Source organism: Plecotus auritus (genome assembly GCF_963455305.1).
Source record: "Plecotus auritus genome assembly, chromosome: 3".
In the NCBI taxonomy this organism is placed as follows: Eukaryota; Metazoa; Chordata; class Mammalia; order Chiroptera; family Vespertilionidae; genus Plecotus; species Plecotus auritus.
Window position 1 is genome coordinate 204,985,360 of NC_137772.1, and position 8,157 is coordinate 204,993,516.

General features: G+C 42.5%; 1 pseudogene across 1 annotated transcript; it reads right to left on the reverse strand.

Annotated features, from left to right (window-relative positions):
- Positions 1-554: 554 nt before the first annotated feature.
- On the reverse strand, positions 555-1,153 carry LOC308243341 (large ribosomal subunit protein eL6-like; annotated as a pseudogene). Its single transcript has one exon. The product of its transcript is annotated as a large ribosomal subunit protein eL6-like (transcript).
- Between the last annotated feature and the right edge of the window lie 7,004 nt (positions 1,154-8,157).

Here is an 8,157-nt window from a genome sequence, read left to right on the forward strand (position 1 = left end):
GCTCAGAGTAATTGGGAGCTTGTCTCCCTTCGGGTTGAAAAAAGCAGCACTCCCAGATGCCCGTCGCCAGCCTGATTCGCGCCTCCGTACCTCAGCTTTTCAGCGCTTGTGCACCTCTCAATGCTGTTTGCTCTTTCCTTCTAGTTGTAGAACTTCCACTTAGCCAGTTTTCCCGTGGTTCTGGGTGATAGACGTTTTGTCTTTTAGTTGTAGTATTGAAATTGTTGTGCGAGGCAGCAGTTTAGGTGTTTACCTACGCCGCCATCTTGGATCCTCTCTCAGTGTGCCAATGCTTTAATCACTGAGCAAAACCAGCTAGGGCACAATTTTCTTTCTTTTTTTTAAAAAAAATATATTTTATTGACTTTTTTTACAGAGAGGAAGGGGGAGAGAGAGAGAGTTAGAAACATGGATGAGAGAGAAACATCAATCAGCTGCCTCCTGCACACCCCCACTGGGGATGTGCCCACAACCAAGGTACATGCCCTTGACTGGAATCAAACCTGGGACCCTTGAGTCCGCAGGCTGATGCTCCATCCACTGAGCCAAACCGGTCAGGGCCACAATTTCTTATTGAAGTAAGCATCAGTTAGATGTTTGGGGACTTTCACACCACTGATACCAATTTCGGTGGAGGTGGCAATGACAAATTTCTGGTGTATTCCACGCAGAGGAACTCAACTAAGAGATAGAAGACCAGTGACAAGTAGCTGGCCACTGCTCAGCTGCCTCAGAAAAACTACCCTGTAGCCTCTGTGGAGCCCAGTGAGGATGATCAGAATGGTCCCGGGGGTGATACTGGCCCGAAGTTCTCTCACTTGCTGACTGAAGTGTTTCTTGGCTCATCAGCTTTAGAGGTACATCTTCAGCAGGATAATACCTAGGCATTTTGTGACCTTTAACCACTCCGGTACCTACCGCCATTCTTGTTGCCACCAATTGCTTTTGTGAAGTAGCAAGAACTTTCTCCTTTTTCTTTTCAATCCTGGATTTAGCTGCGGAATACTTCCTTTTGTACAGCTACAATGGGGCTTCCCCTTCTTAGGCTCTTGACCTTGAGGTTGCCCTTAGTAACCTTGCCACCAGCATCAGCCTTCTGGGCTTCAGTTTTCTTCTCCTTAGTATTTGGCTTCTCAGTTTTATCACCAGCCATTTTGCAAGATGGGAAAGAGCGAGATTGGTATTATTTCTTTAAATATTTTATATAAGTCATTATCTGGAACTGGAGATTGTTGTGGAGCAGTTTTTTAAAAATAATGAATTCAATTTATTTGACAGAAATCCAATTAAAGATGAATCAGATTAATGTCCATTTTGTGCCTGTCAAGGAATTTTTCTATATCATCAAACTGTTAAGTTTGGTTTGAAGTTACTCATACTAACTCTCTATTATTGTTTTGATGTCTGTAGAATATTTCATTTTTAAAATTTCTGATGTTGGTAAATTGTATTTTCACCCTTTGTTTTTTGGTCAGTCTTGTTATTGATTTATCAAATTTTTAAATCTTCAAATAACTAATTTTTTACTTTATTTTCTCTAGCCTATCTGCTTTCTATTTCATTGATTTCTGTTGTTTTATTTTCTTTCTTCTACTAACTTTGTTTTTAATTTGCTTGTCTCTTTTTTAGCTTCATAAGGATAAAATGAATATAAATGATTTTAAATCTTTTATTTATTTATTTTTAAATATGTTTTTATTGATTTCAGAGAGGAAGGAAGAGGAGAGATAGAAACATCAATGATGAAAGAGAATGATAGATTAGCTGCCTCCTGCATGCCCCCTACTGGGGAATCAAACTGTGACCTCCTGGTTCATAGGGTCGATGCTCAAATCACTGAACAACACCAGCTAGCTTTTTTCTATTTATATTAATCTCCTTCAATAATTCTTTTCTTTTAAAAAAATATGTTTTTTATTTCAGCAAGAGATTTTAGGGAGAGGGAGAGAGAGAAACATTAATGATGAGAGAGAATCATTGATTGGCTGCCTACTGCACACCCCCTACTGGGAATTGAGCCCACAACCGGGGCACATGCCCTGAACAGGAATCGAACTGGTGACTCTTTGGTGCATGGGACGATGCTCAACCAACTGAGCAACACTGGCCAGGGCAATGATCCTTTTCTTTTCTTTTTTAAAAAATATATTTTATTGATTTTTTTACAGAGAGGAAGGGAGAGGGAGAGAGAGTTAGAAACATCGATGAGAGAGAAACATTAATCAGCTGCCTCCTGCACACTCCCTACTGGGGATGTGCCTGCAACCAAGGTATATGCCCTTGACTGGAATCAAACCTGGGACCCTTCAGTCCCCAGGCCAATGCTCTATCTACTGAGCCAAACCAGTTAGGGCAATAATCCTTTTCTTGAAGTATATTTTATCTGCTATCCTCCATTCTATTTTGAACCTCTGTCAAATTTTCAATAACATCTCTTCACCAAAACTGTTCCTGTCAAGATCACTAATGATCTCCATATTGTTAAATCCAATAGCAATTCTCAGTTCTTACCTTATTAGACTATAAAGAAAAAATCAGCTTTTATACATAATAAAGATCACTCTAAGTCACATATTAAGTTATAAATTCAATTAACAGAAAAAATTGTTAATGTTTAACTCCCATGGACAAACATTATGATCCCTTTATAGATACTCAATATTATACTCTGCTTTTTCCTTCTAAACAGCATTATTCGTTTTGTTTTCAAATGTATATTTGACCTTGTTTCTAATGTTATCAGTACCCCTTTCCCAATAATGAATATAAGTATCAGTATACCTTTCCAATAACCTTTTTGGCATTTTGCTTTCCTCCTATACTGCAGTTCTCATAAATGGCAATGCTTTATTTCTAATGTTTCTGTAATCTTTTTCCACGGAAAATTGGCATTTTCTTGGAAGGCTGTAGAGCAATACAGATCCTGAGAACAGTGGAGGTGGAGTTCCAGGATTTGACCAAGTGTGCATATGGTAAAACTTCTGATATCTTACTTCCTTCAGGTGTCAAGGAAACTTCCATAACTGAGCTGTTTTCAGAGAGATTATGCAAATAGAGACACATCGATTGGTTGCTTCCATACATCCCCCAACTGGTCTGGGGATTGAACCTGCAACCCAGGTCCATGCCCTTGACCAGGAATGAAACCCTCAACCCTTCGGTGCGGGGCTGACGCTCTAACCACTGAACACACTGGCCAGGACTAAGTTTTATTTGTACATAACTTACACATTTTAAAGTTTACCCATTTAAAGTGTACAATTAAAAATTGTTCATCATTTTTACAGAGGTGTGGAAACATATTCTAATGTTAGAATGCTTCTATGACCCCAAAAAAGAAACTTTGAGCCCTGGCAAATAGCTTATTTGGTTAGAGTGTTGTCCTGATACACCAAGGTTGCGGGTTTGATCTCTCCTCAGGGTACATACAAAAAGGAACCAATGAATGCATAAAAAAGTGGAACAACAAATCAATGTTTCTCTCTCTCTCTCTCTCCCTCCCTCAAATCAATAAATAAAAAAAAGAAAAGAAACTTTTTACCATTAGAAATCATTCCCTATCCTCAGCTCCTTCCTAATTTCCTCCCTTAGTTTCTGGGCCACCACTAAGCTACCTGCTTTCTCTCTAGAATTGCCTGTTCTGGAAATTTCATGTAAATTGAGTCATATAATATGTGGTCTGTTGTGACTGGCTTCATATTCTTATGTTTTCAAGGTTCATCCACAGTATGTATCAGTACTTCATTCGTTATTATGGCCAAATAATATTGCATTTATAGATGTGCCACTTTTGTCTATCCATTCATCTGTAATTGCTATAAGGGTTCCAATCTGGGGCTATTGTGAATAATGCTGCTATGAACATTTGTGAACAAGTTTTTCTGTGGACATACGTTTTTATTTTTCTTGAATAATAGACTTAGGAGTGGAGTTGCTGGGTCATATGGTAACTATAATAATAAAAGCATAATATGCTAATTAGATCAGACATCCTTCTGGATGACCTTCCGGACGAAGCTGGGGCTGGGAGGGAAGCCAGTGCCAGCAGCCGGGGGAAGGAAGGCCTACTCTTGCCCGAATTTCATGCATCAGGCCTCTAGTGTTATTTATAAACTCTTATTTTGTCTTGTTTCTTGTCCAAGACATATTCTTTTCAAAATATTCCTCATCCAATTTATACAAATGGTTCACAGATAAAGAAATATAAATAGCTCCTAGCCATGTGGAAAAATCTCAATCTCAATTAAAAAAAATGCAAACGTAAAGTACAGGATCCCTTTCTCACTTCAGATTGATAATGATTGAACGTTTGATAATAAAACATTTTGGTATTTTGGTAAAAGTGTGTCTAAACCGGCATCCTTGTAGCTTGTTTGCTACGTAACTTTATTCCAGTCCTTGAGCGTTTAGCTAAACACAAAGGTGCCAGTTCCGAGAGAGAGAGAGAGAGAGAGAGAGAGAGAGAGAGAGAGAGAGAGAGAGAGAGAAGAGAGAGAGAAGAGAGAGAGAGAGAGAGAGAGAGAGAGAGAGAAGAGAAGAGAAGAGAGAGAGAAGAGAGAGAGAGAGAGAGAGAGAGAGAGAGAGAGAGAGAAGAGAGAGAAGAGAGAGAGAAGAGAGAGAGAGAAGAGAGAGATTTGAATCTAATCTCTGAAACCTATCTGAACTCGGTGATTCAACCCTACCAATCAAGTCACAAAGCCTAGAGCAATTCAGGAAGGGAAAATTCACTTCGGAATAAAAAATACCTGCATTTGAAGGTTTGCTCCGTTCCAGATAAATCCTGGGTCAGAGCCAGAAATGGTTTTGATGTCACGCTCTTGAACAAAACAGGATGACAGGTTCTTGGGTCGCCCACGCCTGCGCAGTGAGGGCGGCTCGGCTCGCGGGAGACGCCGCCCGGCCCAGCCCGGCTTCCTGCGGGGCTGCGGTTCCACCCCAACCCAGCGCGGCCTCCCGCGACCGCAGGGCTGGGCGGGGGGCTGTCGCGCGCCTCGGGTTGCCCCGCGCTGTGCTCTCTGGCCGCGGTGGGACCGTGAAACCGCAGGAACGCGACCGCGACCGCGTGGCAGGACTCATCTTTAGCGGTGCCGCTGCAACCATGGTCCGCACCAAGGGCAGATTTGTTGTTAGATGATTAGTTGGTGCTGCTCTTTGGGAACGGACACTGAGGTTCCCCATGGAGATAGGGTGCGGTGCAAGGTCACCGCGCAGCCCTGTGGCTCCAGGTGAGGCTGTCCCTTCGCCTTTTTCTGGGCAGACCTAGCTCTGGGCAGACCCGCGGGCTCAACCTCAGCTGGAGCTATGCAGTTGGAACTTTGCCAAATTTCTGCAGCAAACACGTTTGGTTTAAAAAAGTGGGGGAGGGGGACGGAGGGACACACGTTTCAACTGGAATTTTATTTCAAGTCCAGTGGCTTTGGGAGGTGTGGAAGGAGGAAATCCTTTCAACCAAGGACCGTCTTCAGCCAGCCATCTAACAATTACTGTGCCCGTTATCTGTTGCCTCTCAGCTCTCAAATTTACCCTTCAGTAGTGCTTGGTGGTAATGGATGTAATTCCTTTAAATCATTTCTTTTTTAGGATGTGAAGCACAATGAAGTGTTCTCAGTGGATGGTGCTGGACATTGTAGGAGGAAGGGGATTTCTGCTGCTGGCTCCAGTGGCTACACAGGTGAAGATGACAGAACCTTGGGTGGTGCCCTGCCCCAGCCATGCACCCCAGCAAGCTCCCTCACACACCTCACACAGGTGATTGGCCCAGGTCTGGCGATCACTTTCAACAAGGCCCCAGGTCTCCCACCCTTGTTGGTGACCCGACTCCCTCTTAACACTCACTACCAGCTGTGGCTCGCCTGAAGGGTTGCCTTCTGCTTGCCTGGGGAATGCTCACCAGCTCTGGTTCCTGCAATCCAGCCAATTTCTCTGCTATCTAGTGGGATTGCCACTATGCCTTTTCTATTAAGACCTGAACCTCTGCACTTGGGAGGTGGCCTCCCTCTGGTTGTCCTTATTTGGATACTCTCCCCAGCTCTTAGATGCCATATTGAGTTCATGGAGAGGAAGGGAGAGATAGAAACGTCAATGATGACAATCATTGATGGGCTGCCTCCTGCATGCCCCCTACTGGGGATTGAGCCTGCAATCTGGGCATGTGCCCAGACTAGGAATTGAACTGTGACCACTGAGCAACACTGGCTGGGAACATCTTTTATATTTTACTTACTCTTATTATAGCTTGATTTTTTTATAGTAAATATTCCATGTTTAAATCAATGTGTGATTCTGTTTTCAGATAGGAGCCAGACTGATATACTTAATAAACATCAATTATATGTCAGGTAGTGTTCTAGGCATGAACAATGCAGATAAGGTACTTGCTTTTATGGAGCTTATATTCCACAGAGGTATTGTTAGCTAAGACCTAACTCACAAGATAGACAGCCATGCAAAATTTTGAGGCAGAATATTCCAAGCAAAAAGGGACAAGTGTAAAAACCTTAAGTGCTAATGAACTTGATGTGCATGAGAACTAGAAAGATCAGTGGGTCTAGACTTCAGTGAACAAGGAGAGCAACAAGAAATGAGGTTGACACAGCAAACCTTGTAGGTAGGTAGGTTACCACATCTGTTGTCAGGCAGTTTTGAGAATGAATGAAAGGAATATACTAAAAGTTACACCAGGGTAATAGGAGCAAACTGGGACTTATATCGTCACCCAATATATAGGCCACAGTAAAGGAGTCTGGATACTATTTTAAGTGTGACAAGATGTAATTGGAAGGCTTTAGGCAGGGAGTGACATGATCTGATTTTTATTTTATTTTACTATTTTTAAAATATATTTTTATTGATTTCAGAGAGGAAGGGAAAGGGGGAGATAAAAGTATCAATGATGAGAGAGAATCATTGATTGGCTGCCTCCTGCATGCCCTCTTCCGGGGGAATAGATCCCGAAACCCCGGGCATGTGACCTTGACCAGAATTGAACCTGGGACCCTTTGGTCCACAGGCCGATGCTCTATCCACTGAGCCAAACCAGCTAGGGCATGATCTGATTTTTAAAAGCTCTCTCTGGTTACCTGGAGAATGAACTATAAGGAAGCAAAGGTGGGAAAAGGGAGTGAAGACAAGTTATGAGGAATAGTAGAGGCCCAGTGTATGAAATTCATGCACTCAGGGCAGGGTGTCCCTCAGCCTGGCCTGTGCCCTTTCCCAGTCTGGAGCCCTCCGGGAATATCTGCCATGGAGGTGGGAGAGGCTGCTGCCACCACCACTGTGCTCACCAGCCGTGAGCCTGACTTCTGGTGCACTGAACACCAGGGGGCAGCTCCTGCGTGGAGTGTCTGCCCCCTGGTGATCAGTGTGCATCACAGCAACCGGTCATTCTGCTGTTCGGTCAATTTGCATATTAGCCTTTTATTATATAAGAGGATGGTATACTCACTGAGGCTCTTTCCAGTCAGTCAGGGGGCAGTTCATTTTTTCATTCCATCTAACATACAGAGTGCCATAGTGTAAAGATTATGTTGGGAATGAGGAAGGCTGTATGGAGCTCATGCTTGGACTGAGTAGAAATTAAAAGGAGCCATTCAAATTTTTAATAAGTGAATAGAAACAGGAATGGGGGTGTCCAGACTGCATAAATGAAGGCATGGAGGTGTTAATGGTGCTGTTGTGGGTGTGAGGCATTTTCTTATGTAATTGGGAGCTAAGTTCCAGGAAACGCAGCAGGGACCTTGCATTAGAGTGGTTGTGCCCACTATGGGGCGTACTTTTTTTCCTGTGGTTGACTGAAATCTACTGGAGGATTTTAAGGTGGATAGTGTTATATATATCATATGGATGCCCTGACATCAGTGTAGGATGAATTTTAATGATCAAAGACTGAAGGAGAAATGAAGTAGGAAAGAGCATAAGAGAGAAAAACAGAATTCTCACTGAGGAAAGAAAGCGACATAATTTGTTAACTATGCAAAGCAATGCACTAAGACATTTTAATTTCATGTGCATAACAAAAAGGAGCACTATTTTCATATGTTCGAGACTGTCTTATAAGAAACTTACTCAAAGTTACAACAGGTACTGAATGGCCAAACTAGGATTTAAAGTGGATTTTGTTGAGGAAGGACAAAAACAAAAACAAAAAAACCCAATATG